Here is a 17,229-nt window from a genome sequence, read left to right on the forward strand (position 1 = left end):
TTAAAGTCCATTTTATCTGATATGAGTATAGCTACTCAAGGTTTCTTTTGATTTCCATTTGTATGGAATATCTTTTTCCATCCCTTCACTTGCAGTCTGTATGTATCCCTAGGTCTGAAGTGGGTCTCTTTTAGACAGCATATATATGGGTCTTGTTTTTGCTTCTGTTCAACAAGCCTGTGTCTTTTGGTTGGAGCATTTAATCCATTCATCTTTAAGGTAATTATCAATATGCATGTTCCTGTGACCATTTTCTTAATTATTTTGGGTTTGTTTTTGTAGATCCTTTTCTTCTCTTGTGTTTTCCACTTAGAGAAGTTCCTTTAGCATTTTTTGTAGAGCTGGTTTGGTGGTGCTGAGTTCTCTTAGCTTTTCCTTCTCTGTAAAGCTTTTGATTTCTCCATCGAATCTGAATAAGATCCTTGCTGGGTAGAGTAATCTTTGTTGTAGGTTCTTCTCTTTCATAACTTTAAGTATATCACGCCACTCCCTTCTGGCTTGTAGAGTTTCTGCTGAGAAATCAGCTGTTAACCTTATGGGAGTTCCGTTGTATGTTATTTGTCATTTTTCCCTTGCTGCTTTCAATAAATTTTCTTTGTCTTTACTTTTTGCCCATTTGATTACTATGTGTCTTGGTGTGTTTCTCCTTGGGTTTATCCTGCCTGGGACCAGCTGCACTTCCTGGACTTGGGTGGCTATTTCCTTTCCCATGTTAGGTAAGTTTTCGACTATAATCTCTTCAAATATTTTTTCAGGTCCTTTCTCTCTCTCTTCTCCTTTTGGGACCCCTGTAATACGAATGTTGTTGCATTTAATGTTGTCCCAGAGGTCTCTTAGTCTGTCTTCATTTCTTTTTATTCTTTTTTCTTTATTCTGTTCCACAGCAGTGAATTCCACCATTCTGTCTTCCAGGTAACTTATCCGTTCTTCTGCCTCAGTTATTCTGCTATTGAGTCCTGCTAGTGTAGTTTTCATTTCAGTTATTGTATTGTTCGTCTTTGTTTGTTTGTTCTTTATTTCTTCTAGGTCTTTGTTAAACATACATTGCATCTTCTCGAATTTTGCCCCCATTGTTTTTCTGAGGTCCTGGATCATCTTCACTATCATTATTCTGAATTCTTTTTCTGGAAGGTTGCCTATCTCCACTTCATTTAGTTGTTTTTCTGGGGTTTTATCTTGCTCCTTCATCTGGTACGTAGCCCTGTTCTTTTTCACCTTGTCTCTCTTTCTGTGAATGTAGTTTTTGTTCCACAAGCTGCAGTATTTTAGTTCTTCTTGCTTCTTCTCTCTGCCCTCTGGTGGATGAGGCTATCTAAGAGGCTCAATCAAGAACATACATATTGATAATTACCTTAAATGTAAATGGATTAGTTGCTCCATCCAAGAAAACAGACTCGCTGAACAGATACAAAAACAAGAACCGTATATATGCTGTCTACAAGAGGCCTACTCCAGATCTAGGGACACATGCAGACTGAAAGCGAGGGGATGAGAGTAAGAGTATTACATGCAAATGAAAATCAAAAGAATGCTGGGGTAGGAATACTCATATCAGACAAAATAGAGTTTAAAATAAAGACTGTTACAAGAGATAAAGGACACTACATAATGAACAAGAGATCAATCCAAGAAGAATATATAATAATTGCAAATATCTCTGCACCCAACATAGGACCACCACAATATATAAGGTAAATGCTAACAGCCATAAAAGAAGAAATCAACAGTAACACAATAATAGTAGGGGACTTTAACAACCCATTTACATCAATGGACAGATAATCCAGACAGAAAATCAATAAGGAAACACAGGACTTTAAATGACACATTAGAGCAGATGGACTTAATTTACATTTATGGAACATTCCAACTGAAAGCAGCAGAATACACATTCTTCTCAAGTGCACGTGGAACCTTCTCCAGGATAGATCAGATGCTCAGCCACAAAGCAAGCCTCAGTAAGTTTAAGAAAGTTGAAATCATATCAAGCATCTTTTCCAACCACAACACAATGAGATTAGAAATCAACTACAAGGAAAGAAAACTGTAAAATCACAATCACATGGAGGGTAAACAATATGTTACTAAACAACGAATGGATCACTGATGAAATCAAAGAGGAAATAAAAACATAACTAGAGACAAATGACAACAAAAACACGATGATCCCATACCTATGGGACATGGCAAAAGCAGTTCGAAGAAGGCAGTTTATAGTGATACAATCTTACCTCAGGTGAAAAAAAATTCAAATAAACAATCTAACCTTACTAAGGCAAGTAGAGAAAAAAATACAAAAATCAGTTAGCAGAAGGAAAGCAATCAGAAAGATCAGAGCAGAAATGAATGAAGTAGAGATAAAGAAAACATTAGAATAGATCAATTAAACTAAAATATGATTCTTTTAAAAGATAAACAAAATTGATAAACCTCTAGCCAGCCTCAACAAGAAAAAATGTGACAGGGCTCAAATCAATAAAATTAGAAATGAAAAAGACATAAAAACAGACACCACAGAAATATAAAGCATCTTAAGAGACTAACTACAAGTAACTATATGCCAATAAAATGGACAACCTAGAAGAAATGGACAAATTCTTAGAAATGTACAACCTTCCTAGATGGAATGAGGAAGAAAAAATGAACAGAGCAATCACAAGTACTGAAATTGAAACTGTGATTAAAATTTTCCAAAAAACAAAATTATAGGAACAGACTGCATCAAAAGCAAATTCTATCAAACATTTAGAGAAGAGTTAACACCTATCTTTTTGAAACTCTTCCAAAAAATTGAAGAGAAAGGAATAATCCCAAATTAATTTTGTACAGCCACCATCACCTTGAAACTGAAACCAGAAAAAGATACCATGAAAAAGGAAAATTACAGAAAAATATCACTGATAAACATAGACACAAAAATTCTCAAAAAATTATTAGCAAACCGAATCCAACAATAAATTAAAATGATCAGACAGCATACTCATTTGGGATTTATCCTAGGGATGCAAGGATTCTTCTATATCTGCAAATCAATAAATGTGATATACCACATTAACAAACTGCAAAATAAAAACCGTATGATCACGAGGGGAAGATGGCGGAACAGTAAGACACGGAGATCACCTTCCTCCCCAATGATACACCAGAAATACATCTACACGTGGAACAACTCGTACAGAACACCTACTGAACGCTGGCAGAAGTCCTCAGAACTCCCAAAAGGCAAGAAGGTCCCCACATGCCTGGGTAGGGCAAAAGAAAAAAGAAAAAACAGAGACAAAAGGATAGGGACAGGACCTGCACCAGTGGAAGGGAGCTGTGAAGGAGGAAAGGTTTCCACACACTAGGAAGCCCCTTCATGGGCAGAGACTGTGGGGGGAGGAGGGGGAAAGCTTCAGAGCTGCGGAAGAGAGCACAGCAACAGGGGTACAGAGGGGAAAGGGGAGAGACTCCGGCACAGAGGATCTGTGCAGACCTTCACTCACCAGCCCAGGAGGCTTGTCTGCTCGCCCGCTGGGGTGGGCAGAGCTGGGAGCTGAGGCTCAGGTTTCGGTAGGAGCGCAGGGAGAGGACTGCGGTTGGCGGCATGAACACAGCCTGCAGGGGATTAGTGCACCACGGCTAGCCGGGAGGGAGTCCGGGGAAAACTCTGGACCTGCTGAAGAGGTAAGAGACTTTTTCTTCCCTCTTTGTTTCCTGGTGCACCAGGACAGGGGATTAAGAGCGCTGCTAAAAGGAGCTCCAGATATGGGCGCGAGCCGCAGCTAAAACCACGGACCTCAGAGACGGGCATGAGACAATAAGGCTGCTGCTGCCGCCACCAAGAACCCTGTGTGCTAGAGCAGGTCACTATCAACACCCCCCTTCCGGGGAGCCTGTGCAACCCATCACTGCCAGGGTCCCAGGATCCAGGGACAATTTCCCCGGGAGAACGCACGGCGCGCCTAAGGCTGGTGCAACGTCACGCCGGCCTCTGCCGCTGCAGGCTAACCCTGCACTCCATACCCCTCCTTCCCCCCGGCCTGAGTGAGCCAGAGTCACCGAAGCAGCTGCTCCTTTAACTCCGTCCTGTGTGAGAGAAGAACAGACGCCCTCCAGCGACCTACACACAGAGGCGGGGCCAAATCCAAAGCGGAGACCTGGGAGCTGTGAGAAAAAGAAAAGAAAGGGAAATCTCTCCCAGCAGCCTCAGAAGCAGCGGATTAAAGCTCCAAAATCAACTTGATGTACCCTGCATCTGTGGAATACATGAATAGACAACGAATCATGCCAAATTGAGGAGATGGACTTTGAGAGCAAGATTTATGATTTTTTCCCCTTTTCATCTTTTTGTGAGTGTGTATGTGTGTGCTTCTGTGTGAGATTTTGTCTGTATAGCTTTGCTTCCACCATTTGTCCTAGGGTTCTCTCTGTCTGTTTTTTTTTTAAATGTTTTTCTTATTAACTACTTTTTATTCTAATAACATTATTTTATTTTATCTTACTTTATTTTACTTTATCTTCTTTCTTTCTTTCCTTCTTTCCCTCCCTCCTTCCATCCTTCCTTCCCTCCCTCCCTCCCTCACTCCCTCCTTTTTTCTTTCTTTCTTTCTTTCTTTTTTTCTTTCTTTCTTTCTTTCTTTCTTTCTTTCTTTCTTTCTTCTTATTCTCACTTTTATTCTGAGCCGTGTAGATGAAAGGCTCTTTGTGCTGAAGCCAGAAGTCAGTGCTGTGCCTCTGAGGTGGGAGAGCCAATTTCAGGACACAGGTCCACAAGAGACCTCCCAACTCCACATAATATCAAATGGCAAAAAACTCCCAGAGATCTCAATCACAGCACCAGCACCCAGCTTCACTCAACGACCAGCAAGCTACAGTGCTGGACACCCTATGCCAAACAACTAGCAAGACAGGAAAACAACCCCCACCCATTAGCAGAGAGGCTCCCTAAAATCATAATCAATCCACAGACACCCCAAAACACACAAAGAAACATGGACGGGCCCAGCAGAAAGACAAGATCCAGCCTCATCCTCCAGAACACAGGAACTAGTTCCCTCTACAAGGCAGGCTACATAACCCACTGAACCAACTTTAGCCACTGGGGACAGACACCAAAAACAACGGGAATTACGAACCTGCAGCCGGCAAAAAGGATACGACAAACACTGTAATATAAGCAAAATGAAAAGACAGAAAAACACACAGAAGATGAAGGAGCAAGATAAAAACCCACCAGATCTAATAAATGAATAGGAAATAATCAGTCTACCTGAAAAAGAATTCAGAATAATGATAGTAAAGATGATCCAAAATCTTGGAAATAGAATAGACAAAATGCAAGAAACATTTAACAAGGACCTAGAAGAATTAAAGATAAAACAAGCAACGATGAACAACACAATAAATGAAATGAAAAATACTCTAGATGGGATCAAGAGCAGAATAACTGAGGCAGAAGAACGGATAAGTGACCTGGAAGATAAAATAGTGGAAATAACTACTGCAGAGTAGAATACAGAAAAACGAATGAAAAGAACTGAGGACAGTCTCAGAGACCTCTGGGACAACACTAAACACACCAACATTCGAATTATAGGGTTTCCAGAAGAAGAGGAGAAAAAGAAAGGGACTGAGAAAATATTTGAAGAGATTATAGTTGAAAACTTCCCTTATATGGGAAAGGAAAGAGTTAGTCAAGTCTAGGAATCACAGAGAGTCCCATACAGGATAAATCCAAGGAGAAATATGCCAAGACACATATTAATCAAACTGTCAAAAATTAAATACAAAGAAAATATATTACAAGCAGCAAGGGAAAAACAACAAATAACACACAAGGGAATCCCCATAAAGTTAACAGCTGACCTTTCAGCAGAAACACTGCAAGCCAGAAGGGACTGGTAGGACATATTTAAAGTAATGAAGGAGAAAAACCTGCAACCAAGATTACTCTACCCAACAAGGATCTCATTCAGATTTGATGGAGAAATTAAAATCTTTACAGACAAGCAAAAGTTAAGAGAGTTCAGCACCACCAAACCAGCTTTACAACAAATGCTAAAGGAATTTCTCTAGGAAGAAACACAAAACATGGAAAAGACCTACAATAACGAACCCAAAACAGCTAAGAAAATGGGAATAGGAACATACATATAGATAATTACCTTAAATGCAAATGGATTAAATGCTCCCACCAAAAGACACAGATTGGCTGAATGGATACAAAAACAAGACCCATATATATTCTGTCTACAAGAGACCCACTTCGGACCTAGAGACACATACAGACTGAAAGTAAGGGGATGGAAAAAGATATTCCACGCAAATGGAAACCAAAAGAAAGCTGGAGTAGCAATTCTCATATCAGACAAAATAGACCTTAAAATAAAGACTATTAGAAGAGGCAAAAAAGGACACTACATAATGATCAAAGGAGTGAAACAAGAAGAAGATATAACAATTGTAAATATTTATGCACCCAACATAGGAAGACCTCAATACATAAGGCAAATACTAACAGCCATAAAAGGGGAAATCGACAGTAACACATTCATAGTATGGGACTTTAACACCCCACTTTCACTCATGGACAGATCATCCAAAGTGAAAATAAATAAGGAAACACAAGATTTAAATGATACATTAAACAAGATGGACTTAATTGATATTTATAGGACATTCCATCCAAAAACAACAGAATACACACTTTTCTCAAGTGCTCATGGAACATTATCCAGTACAGATCATATCATGGGTCACAAATCAAGCCTAGGTTAATTTAACATTGAAATTGTATCAAGTATCTTTTCCGACCACAACGCTATGAGACTAGATATCAATTAGAGGAAAAGATCTTTTAAAATTACAAACACATGGAGGCTAAACAATACACTACTCATTAGCGAAGTGATCACCAAAGAAATCAATGAGGAAATAAAAAAAAGTACCTAGAAACAAATGACAATGGACACATGACGACCGAAAATCTATGGGATGCAGCAAAAGCAGTTGTAAGAGGGAAGTTTATAGCAATACAATCCTACCTTAAGAAACAGGAAACATCTCGCATAAAGAATATAAACTTGCACCTAAAGCAATTAGAGAAAGAAGAACAAAAAAACCCCAAAGTTAGCAGAAGGAAAGAAATCATAAAGATCAGATCAGAAATAAATGAAAAAGAAATGAAGGAAATGATAGCAAAGATCAATAAAACTAAAAGCTGGTTCTTTGTGAAGATAAACAATATTGAGAAACCATTAGCCAGACTCATCAAGGAAAAAATGGAGAACACTCAAATCAATAGAATTAGAAATGAAAAAGGAGAAGTAACAACTGACACTCCAGAAATACAAAAGATCATGAGAGATTAATACAAGCAACTCTATGCCACTAAAATGGACAACCTGGAAGACATGGACAAATTCTTAGAAATGCACAACCTGCAAGGACTGAATCAGGAAGAAATAGAAAATATGAACAGACAAATCACAAGCACTGAAACTGAAACTGTGATTAAAAATCTACCAACAAACAAAAGCCCAGGAGCAGATGGCTTCACAGGCGAATTCTATCAAACATTTAGAGAAGAGCTAACACCTATCCTTCTCAAACACTTCCAAAATATAGCTGAGGGAGGAACACTCCCAAACTCTTTCTACGAGGCCACCATCACGTTGACACCAAAACCAGACAAGGATGTCACAAAGAAAGAAAACTACAGGCCAATATCACTGATGAACATAGGTGCAAAAATCCTCAACAAAATACTAGCAAACAGAATCCAACAGCACATTTAAAGGATCATACACCATGATCAAGTGGGGTTTATTCCAGGAATGCAAGGATTCTTCAATATATGCAAATCAATCAAGGCAATAAACCATATTAACAAACGAAGGAGAAAAAACATATGATCATCTCAATAGATGCAGAGAAAGCTTTCAACAAAATTCAACACCGATTTATGATAAAAACCCTGCAGAAAGTAGGCATAGAGGGAACTTTCCCCAACATAATAAAGGCCATATATGACAAACCCACAGCCAACATCATCCTCAATGTTGAAAAACTGAAAGCATTTCCACTAAGATCATAAACAAGACAAGGTTGCCCACTCTCACCACTCTTATGGAACATAGTTTTGGATGTTGTAGCCACAGCAATAAGAGAAGAAAAGGAAAAAAAAGAATCCAAATCGGAAAAGAAGAAGTAAAGCTGTCACTGTTTGCAGATGACATGATACTATACATAAAGAATACTAAAGCTGCTAACAGAAAATTACTAGAGCTAATCAATGAATTTGGTAAACTAGCAGAATACAAAATTAATGCACAGAAATCTCTTGCATTCCTATACACTAATGATGCAAAATCTGAAAGTGAAATCAAGAAAACACTCCCATTTACCATTGCAACAAAAAGAATAAAATATCTAGGAATAAACCTACCTAAGGAGAAAAACGACCTGTATGCAGAAATTTATAAGACACTGATTAAATAAAGTAAAGATGATACAAATAGATGGAGAGATATACCATGTTCTTGGATTGGAAGAATCAACATTGTGAAAATGACTGTACTAACCAAAGCAACTTAGAAATGCAGTACAATCCCTATCAAATTACCAATGGTATTTTTCACAGAAGTAGAACAAAATTTTTTAATTTGTAGAGAAGTACAAAAGACCCTAAATAATCTGAGAAAGAAAAATGGAGCTACATGAATCAGGCCCCCTGACCTCAGAATATACTAGAAAGATATAGTCATCAAAAGAGTCTGGTACTGGCACAAAAACAAAAATATAGATCAATGGAAAAGGATAGAAATCCTAGAAGTAAACCCATACATCTATAGTCAATTAATCTATGGCTGAGGAGGCAAGAATATGCAAAGGAGTAAAGACAGTCACTTCAATAAGTGATGCTGGGAAAACTGGACAGCTACATGTAAAAGAATGGAATTGGAACACTCCCTCACACCATACACTAAAATAAACTCAAAATGAAGGAAACACCTAAATGTAAGACCAGACACTATAAAACTCTTAAAAGCAAACATAGGGAGAGGACACTTTTTGACATAAATTGCAGCAATACCTTTTAGCATCCACCTCCTAGAGTAAAGAAAATGATAACAAAAGTAAACAAAATGGACTTCATTAAACTTAAAATATATTGCACATCAAAGCACACCATAAACAAAATGAAAAGACAGCCCAAAGAATGGGAGAAAATATTTGCAAACAAAGCGACAAACAAGGGATGAATCTCCAAAATAGAAACAGCTCATGCAGCTCAATATCAAAAAAGCAAGCAACCCAATACAAAAATGGGCAAGATACCTAAACAGACATTACTCTAAAGAAGATACATTGCCAAAAATCACATGAAATGATGCTCAACATCTCTAATCGTTAGAGAAATGCAAACCAAAACTACAATGAGGTATCACTTCACACTAGTCAGAATGGCTATCATCAAAAACTCTACAAACATTAAGTGCTAGAGAGGGTGTGGGAAAAGGGAACCCTTCTACATTGTTGGTGGGAATGTAAATTGGTAAAACCACTATGGACAACAGTATGGAGGTTCCTTAAAAAACTAAAAATAGAACTACCATATGATCCAGCAATCCCTCTCCTGGGCATATATCTAGAGAACATCATAATTCAAAAAGATACATGCACCCCAATGTTCATAGATGCACTATTTACAATCACCAAGACATGGAAGCAACCTAAATGTCCACTGACAGAGGAATGGATAAAGAAGATGTGGTACATATATACAATGGACTACTACTCAGCCATGGAAAAATGAAATAATGTCATTTGCAATAACATGGATGGACCTAGTGATTATCATATTAAGTGAAGTAAGTCGACAGAGAAGGTCAAATATCATATGATATCACTTACATGTGGAATCCAAAAGAAATGAAATAAATGAACTTATTTAGAAAACATAAATAGGCTTAGAAATCAAACTTATGGTTACCAAAGGGGAAAGTTGGGGGCAGGGTTCAATTAGAAGTTTGGGATTAACATATACACATGACTATGCATATAATATATAGTCAGTAAGGTCCTACTGTATAGCACAGGGAACTCTACCTAATATTCTGTAATAATTCATGAGGGAAAATAATCTTAAAACTAAGGGATATATGTATATGTGTCACTGAATCACCTTGCTGTATACCTGAAACTAATGCAACATTGTAAATCAACTATACTCCAGTATAAAACAAACATTAAATTCAAAAAATAGGTCCTGTGACAAACCATAATGGAAAAGAATATGAAAACATTTATATACATACATATATATGTATATATATATAAAACCGAGTCACTTTGCTGTACAGAAGGAATTCACACAACATTGTAAATCAACTATACTTCAATAAAACTTAAAAAAATTAAGCAGCATAATAATTTTAAAAATGAAAGAGAAATTAAGGAAACAACCTGAGGAATAATACTGAGGAATAAACTTAGCCCAGGAAGTGAAAAACCTATAATTTGAAAACTATTAAAAAATAGACGTTAAATAAGATGATGCAAAAAAATGGATTTGTAGCCTGTCATCATGAACTGGAAGAATTAATGTTAAACTGTCCATACTACCAGAAGCAGTCTACAGATTTAATGAACTCACTATTAAAAATACCCATGGCATTTTTCACAGAACTAGAGCAAATAATCCTAAAATGTATATGGATTTATGAATTCCCAAAGCAATCTTGAGCAAAAAGAACAAAGCAAGATGTAGATAGCTTCCTGATTTCCAAATATACTACAAAGCCACAGTGATCAAAACAGTATAGTAGTATCAAAAATACAATATATAAATCAATGGAACAGAATAGAGAACCCAGAAATTAACCCACACAATTATGGTCAATTAATCTATGACAATGAAATTAGAATATTTTCTCACACCTATAGAAAAATAAACTCAAAACGGATTAAAGGCCTAAATGTAAGACAAGCAACCATAGAACTCTTAGAAGAAAAGGTAGGGAGAACACTCTTTATCATAAACGTTAGCAATTTTTTTTGGATATATCTCCTAAGGCAAAAGGAACAAAAGCAAAAATAAATAAATGGTACCTAATTAAACTTAAAAGATTCACACTGCAAAGGAAATCAAGAACAAGCTGAAAACACAAGCTACTGAATGGGAAAACTATATTTGCAAATGATAAAACCAATATGGGCTTAATATCCAATATATATATTCAGCTCATAGGGCTCAATATCAAAACAAAAAAAACTTGATTAAAAATTGCCAGACCTGAATAGACATTTTTCCCAAGAATATATACAAATGACCATAGGCACATGAAAAAATGCCCAACATTGCTAATTCTCAGAGAAATGAAAACAAAACCACAATGTGATATCACCTCATACATATCAGAAAGGCTATCCTCAAAAACTCTACAAATAACAGATATTGGTGAGGATGTGGAGAAAAGAGAGCCCTAGTATATCTTTGGTTGGAATGTAAATTGGTGCACCTGCCATGGAAAACTATGGAACTTCCTCAAAAAACAAAAAATAGAACTACCATATGATCTAGCAATTCCACTGCTGGGTATATAACTGGAAGAAAAATGAAAACAGTAATTTGGAAATATACATACACCGCAATATTCATAGAAACATTATTTACAATAGCAAAGAAATAGAAGCAACTGAAGTGCCAATCAACAGACAATTGGATTAAGAAGATGGAGTATATCTCAATACATACAATGGAATATTACTCAACCATAAAAAATAATGAGGTACCGCCATTTGCTGCAGTGTGGATGGACCTAGAGAGTATTATGCTTAGTGAAATAAATCAGATAGAGAAAGATAATCATGATACCCATTATATGTGGAATCTAAAAAATAATAGAAATGAATGTATATGTGAAACCGAAACAACTGAGAGATATAGAGAACTAACTAATGGTTATCGATAAGGAGAGGGAAGGGGAGACGCTAACTAGAGTGGGGAATTAAGAGACAATCTACCTTTTATAAAATAAGTGAGCAGCATACATCTATTGCACAGCACAGGGAAATATAGACATTATTTTTTAATATTTTTAAATGAGCATAAATAATCTATAAAAATATTGAATCACTGCTTTGCACATCTGGCACTAATGTAATATTGTAAATCCTTCATTTAAAAAAATTGTTCCATGAGGTTAATATAAAAATCATTAAAAATGGCATTTTTCCCTAAATAAACTTGTAAGTTATATGCAATACCAGTTAGTATCTCAACGGGAATATTTTGGATAAGATGACAATGTTCATCGGAAAGATAAGAGTGCTAGAAAATCCAGGGGAAGTAGAAGTAATGAGAGGGAGTATTAGTGCTTCAAATATAATTAATCTATAACCATTAAAATAGGATGGTAGTGGTACAAGTATAGACAAAGAGTGAAATGGAAGAAAATTGAAAGGAGTGAATTACAGAATGAATGGGAATGTGGACGATAATGAAAGAGCCATTTCAAATCTGTGGGAGAAATGAGGGTTCAAGAAATTATGATTAATCCCTAACTCTACTTTGTCCAGGTCAATCAAGGGTTTGAATACACAATAATGCAACCAAAAAAGACTAATTGTGTCTATTTTATTGGAGTGGGCAAGCTCATTGCAAGCATGACAGAAAACTCAAGCAGCAGTAAAGGAAATTATTGAATAAAGCATGTCTAAAAGAGGTATTAAAATCCTTAATATTTATTTCTATCAGGGTGGATTTTTCTAATGCACATCCTTCCCTAAGAGTAGCCTGGGGCTGAGCTTCCCCAAAGTTACTAGACATGGAAGAAAAGTTGGTAGGAAAAACAAAAGTTCTTTGAAGTCCATTTTGGGCCTTAGGAGGGCCTGAACTTCCAGGTCTCTCTGCAGCAGTGGGAAATCCTCAGGCTGTGCCACACAAGACCTACTCCCTGTGCATGCACACTGCTATGCATGCATGTTTTTGTGAACGTCGTTTGTGGCTCAAGCTAGTCCGTTGACACGCATGCGCCTTGCCGTCCATCTTCTGTGTCAATTGCTGTGCCAGCAGAGGTCTTTGCTGAGTGAAACTCAGCCAGTACTCATAGCAGTATTCCCTGGAGTTAGGGGTGAGTGTGAGGGGAAGCCAGCGTGCTTCCTGTGAGTTGAATGGTGTGATCTGTAGCATCTGTGGAGGAAGGTCCTCGAGGTCATCGTCCATCTCCTCATAGGTGTCGTGGCTGCCATGGCTCTCGTACTGGTGGCGGGAGAGGGAGGGTGGTGGGCGGTGGAAGGCAGAGGGTCAGATGAAAGAGGGGTGAGTCTTAGGGGTGCTATTTGAGGTATCTTGGTCCTGGTGGCCCTGAAACTGACGACAGAGGACAGAATCCGGAGTCTGCACTGGGGCCCCAGGCAGGAGGCAGGGCAGACGGTACAGGAAAGGCCTAGAAGTCGGACCACTGTGGGGTTGTGACTGCATACCGAGATTTGTAGTGCCCTGAACAGGGTGCCAAGGGAGAAGTGGGCAAGTCGTTCTTTGAGAAAGCAGCCACAGGCATTATGTAAAAGAATGAACCTGTCTATGCTTTCCCACAAAAGTTTATTTGGGGGTTGCAGGCATGTGCATAGTAAATGTGGTATGGCAAAACCAGTATTCACTCAAGTTCTAATTCTCTAGTGTTTTCATGATGAGTCCAGTTGTGAAATGAAACCTCATTAGGAAAGCCCCCATTCTTTCACCATGTGTCTTAAGGTGATTTCTATGCCTGTTTGTTGCTACACACATAAACAAAGGCTTATTTGGTTTTAAAGTACAAATAAGCATTTTGTCATAGTGTTCATATATAGCTATCCTCTTACATGTAGTTTTCAAATTATAATATTTCTTTTCCAGTGAGAAATATGAGTGGGCATGTAAGAAGAAAAACCAAATCTGCAGGAAGAAGAGAGTCTTCCCAGGTGGTTGGGCCTCTGGTTGTGAGTGCTTCAACATTTAATGTTTTCTATTACCAGAATCTATTTATTTATTGTTGTTGAACTAGTATATATACACTCATATGGTCTTCCATATTGATAAAAAATGATAATGGAATCTCATGAAAGAAACATTGACCCAGGACGATTAAATTCTGTTCTTTTCTGGATGGGTGTGCTCTTAAGTTTCCTATCTTTTGTCCTATACTTATCAATAATGGATTACACACATCCATTTCAGCATAGATTAAAACAGCTTGTGTCTGTGAGAAGAGTAACAATTTTATTAAGAAAAAAATTGTGTGTGTGTATATTATTGTTGGAAAATATATTTAGACTTATGATTAAATATATGTATGTATTATATACATTCATAAATTATTGATTTTTAAAATTTGTGAACAAAATCACACCCCTAGGCTCAGCAGCCCAGTGATAAACCACCTCAACTAGAGGAACCACCATCTGAGAATTAGGATACTATACCTGCTCAGGACATTGAAGGTGAAGGAGCACCTGTGGCTCAAGGTGAAAAGAGAGAGAATAAGAGTCCTTGTGGGCCTATGGGTGGTGGAGTTGTATTTGTACATCATGCATTATGACCCACCGGAAACAAGAGGAAAGAAACATTAGAAAAATATTTCAAACAATTCTTGCTACTACTCTGGGGAAAATGTTGAGTGAAGACAAGTAAAATTGTCAGAAAACGTTCCTAGCCTTCAGAAAGTGGCTTTTTCTTGATTGGGCTTTCATACGTTAACCTTTGAGTGCATTACAGATCTCCTATATAGTTTGTTCAGCCAGTTTCTGAGTGCTTTTTTTTTATGTTTCTATGGGAGAATGAAATTGTGGGACTACCAAACCTGCCATTTTGCTGATATCTTCATTTTTTAAAGACTTTTTCCCACACAACATTTATTAGTGCCTGCTCATGCCATGTAATGTACTAAGTGCTTGGAGTCTCAGTGCCAAAGAGAGACCTAATTTCTGTCTGAAACTTATAATCTAGTCAGAAAGACCCTAACAAATCACTGATTTAATATACAAGTACAATAACAGCTAAGTACAAAAGGGACAATTTAGTTTTCTGGGGGTAGCCTGGAGTAAGGAAGGAAAGGGTAATGTTTGAACAACTTGTTTTCCTTTTTTCTGGCAAGAGACTCCTGAAGCTAATGCTCTTGGGATACTTATGCATCACATTTATTACCATATGAGTATATAGACCTTTATTTCATAATGATGAGGGAATGACTATTATTTCCTTATTCATATTTCATGGTTTTACTTCTTAAAATAGTGACCCTTTTATTTTTAAGGGCCTGCTATGGAAGCTGATCAACAGGAACTGGCTCTGCTGAAGACTGTGGATAAGCCTGGGGATGGTCCTGATGTCAAGGAGGAGATTCTACCAAGTCTAGAGCCCATTGAAAAACCAGAAGCAGGTTGGTTATCCATTAAGATGCAAATTATGGGGTTTCTTTTTTCTACAATATTATATATATTTTAACATAGAGGTAGCATTATGGCTATTTTAATAACAGACTTCACATACAAAGTTTATTAGAAAGACAGTTCAGACCACAGTGACCGTCATATTAAGCCATCAAAGATGGGAACAAATTGGATCAAATTTATATTGTGTTATAAGATCCAAAGGTATTTTCTGACTTTGGAGTATAAGTCATTTAGTCAACAACTAATAATTTTCAGATATTTTATAAAGGCCTGCTTTTCACATAACCCATTATAATAAACATCAGTTTATATTTTGATGTCACCTATGGTGGTAATGGTTTAAAACTACTGTGGACATGTAATTTTTTGTGTGTAAATGGAAATGCTTTTAAGTGTGTAGAGACAACAGTTTGGGTGATAATGGGGACAAATGTTTACCCTACTTAAAACAGCTACATAAAGACTAAACTATCCCAAAGAAACATTTTTGCATTTTTCCAAAATAGAGACAAAACAAATGCAATAATGGCCTTTCTGTTTACTTTGCTTAGGTAGTTCCAAGCACATCTTATATTCAAAATATTATTTCACGTGAAAACATATTTTTCCTTAGGTTTTTTGTTTGGTTGGATTATTACTGAAAGTATGTTATTTTTCCCTTTCTACCTATACCTACCTTTAAATAATTTAATTTGATTAAATTTGCACTGAACTGGAACAGTCTCCTTGTTTCCTTATTGCACTAATAATTGATGTGATTCAAATTGCTGTTTATATGACTAAAAGTTTACCTTCAATATCTTTACAGAGGTTAACTGGATGTAAGCCAAAGGGTCGCCCCTAGGGACTGGCTTTAATCCATCAAAACTGTAGTGTCCTGTGTATAGCTATAGTCATCTAAATAAAGTTCTGCAAAGTAATTTGCCTCGATTTTCTTTTTATTATAGGTGAAGGGCAATCACGGATTTAAACAAAAGTAGACTGAAGCCAAGTACGCTGCCCCTATGTTGGAAATTTGACTGTTAACCATCTCTCAATAAAGTTTTACAACTTTCTTCAAAGAATTCTTGCATAATTTTATTAAATGTATTCCTAGGTATTTGATGTTTTTGAAAATTGTATCTTTTTGCAAGTTTTTAAGTATTTGAGACTGTATATAGAGAAAAAATGTGAACTGACTTATTGTCCAGCAACTTTGCTAAATATGCTTATTAATTCCAGAAGTTTATCTATTGATCCTTTTGGATTTGAAAAATAACACAATCATATCATCTTTGAATAATGTTCTGGTTTTGCCATTTTGAACAGTATACCTTTTATTTCTTCTTCTCATTTATGGCATTGGACAGGACCCTCCAATACTATTTACTAGTGGATATCCCTGTCTTTATCCTGATCAGAAATGGAAAAGTTTTCACATTTCAGTATAATGTTTACTGTGCTTTTTCATAGGTACACTTTATCAAAATAAGGAAGTTTCATTCTGTTCCTGTTTTGCTAAGTATACTAAACTTGAATATATGTAGAATTTCATCGAACACTTACAGTGCATCTCTTGAAATCATAGGACCTTATTTCTGCATTAATTGGTTAATGTGATAAATTACAGTACATTTTTACATTACATCTCTGAGCCCCTTACACCTCAATAAAACACTTCTGCAACAAAGTACTACATTCAAAATCTACTCTGCTTATAGAATGGCAGGGGATTATAAACAGCAATTACTCCTCCCTCTTACAGAAGTTTAGAAATATTTACCTGATCAAACACAGGACTGAAAATCTGTGGTCCAATTGAAAAATGTGTCT

General features: G+C 36.8%; 1 pseudogene; it reads left to right on the forward strand.

The window, feature by feature from the left end:
- Positions 1–13,890: 13,890 nt before the first annotated feature.
- Positions 13,891–15,607, forward strand: LOC111169421 (putative G antigen family E member 3; annotated as a pseudogene).
- Positions 15,608–17,229: the final 1,622 nt, after the last annotated feature.

The sequence above is a fragment of the Delphinapterus leucas genome, chromosome X, assembly GCF_059928025.1.
Source record: "Delphinapterus leucas isolate spDelLeu-1000000601 "Yukka" chromosome X, BTC_Dleu_Yukka2, whole genome shotgun sequence".
Classification (NCBI taxonomy): Eukaryota; Metazoa; Chordata; class Mammalia; order Artiodactyla; family Monodontidae; genus Delphinapterus; species Delphinapterus leucas.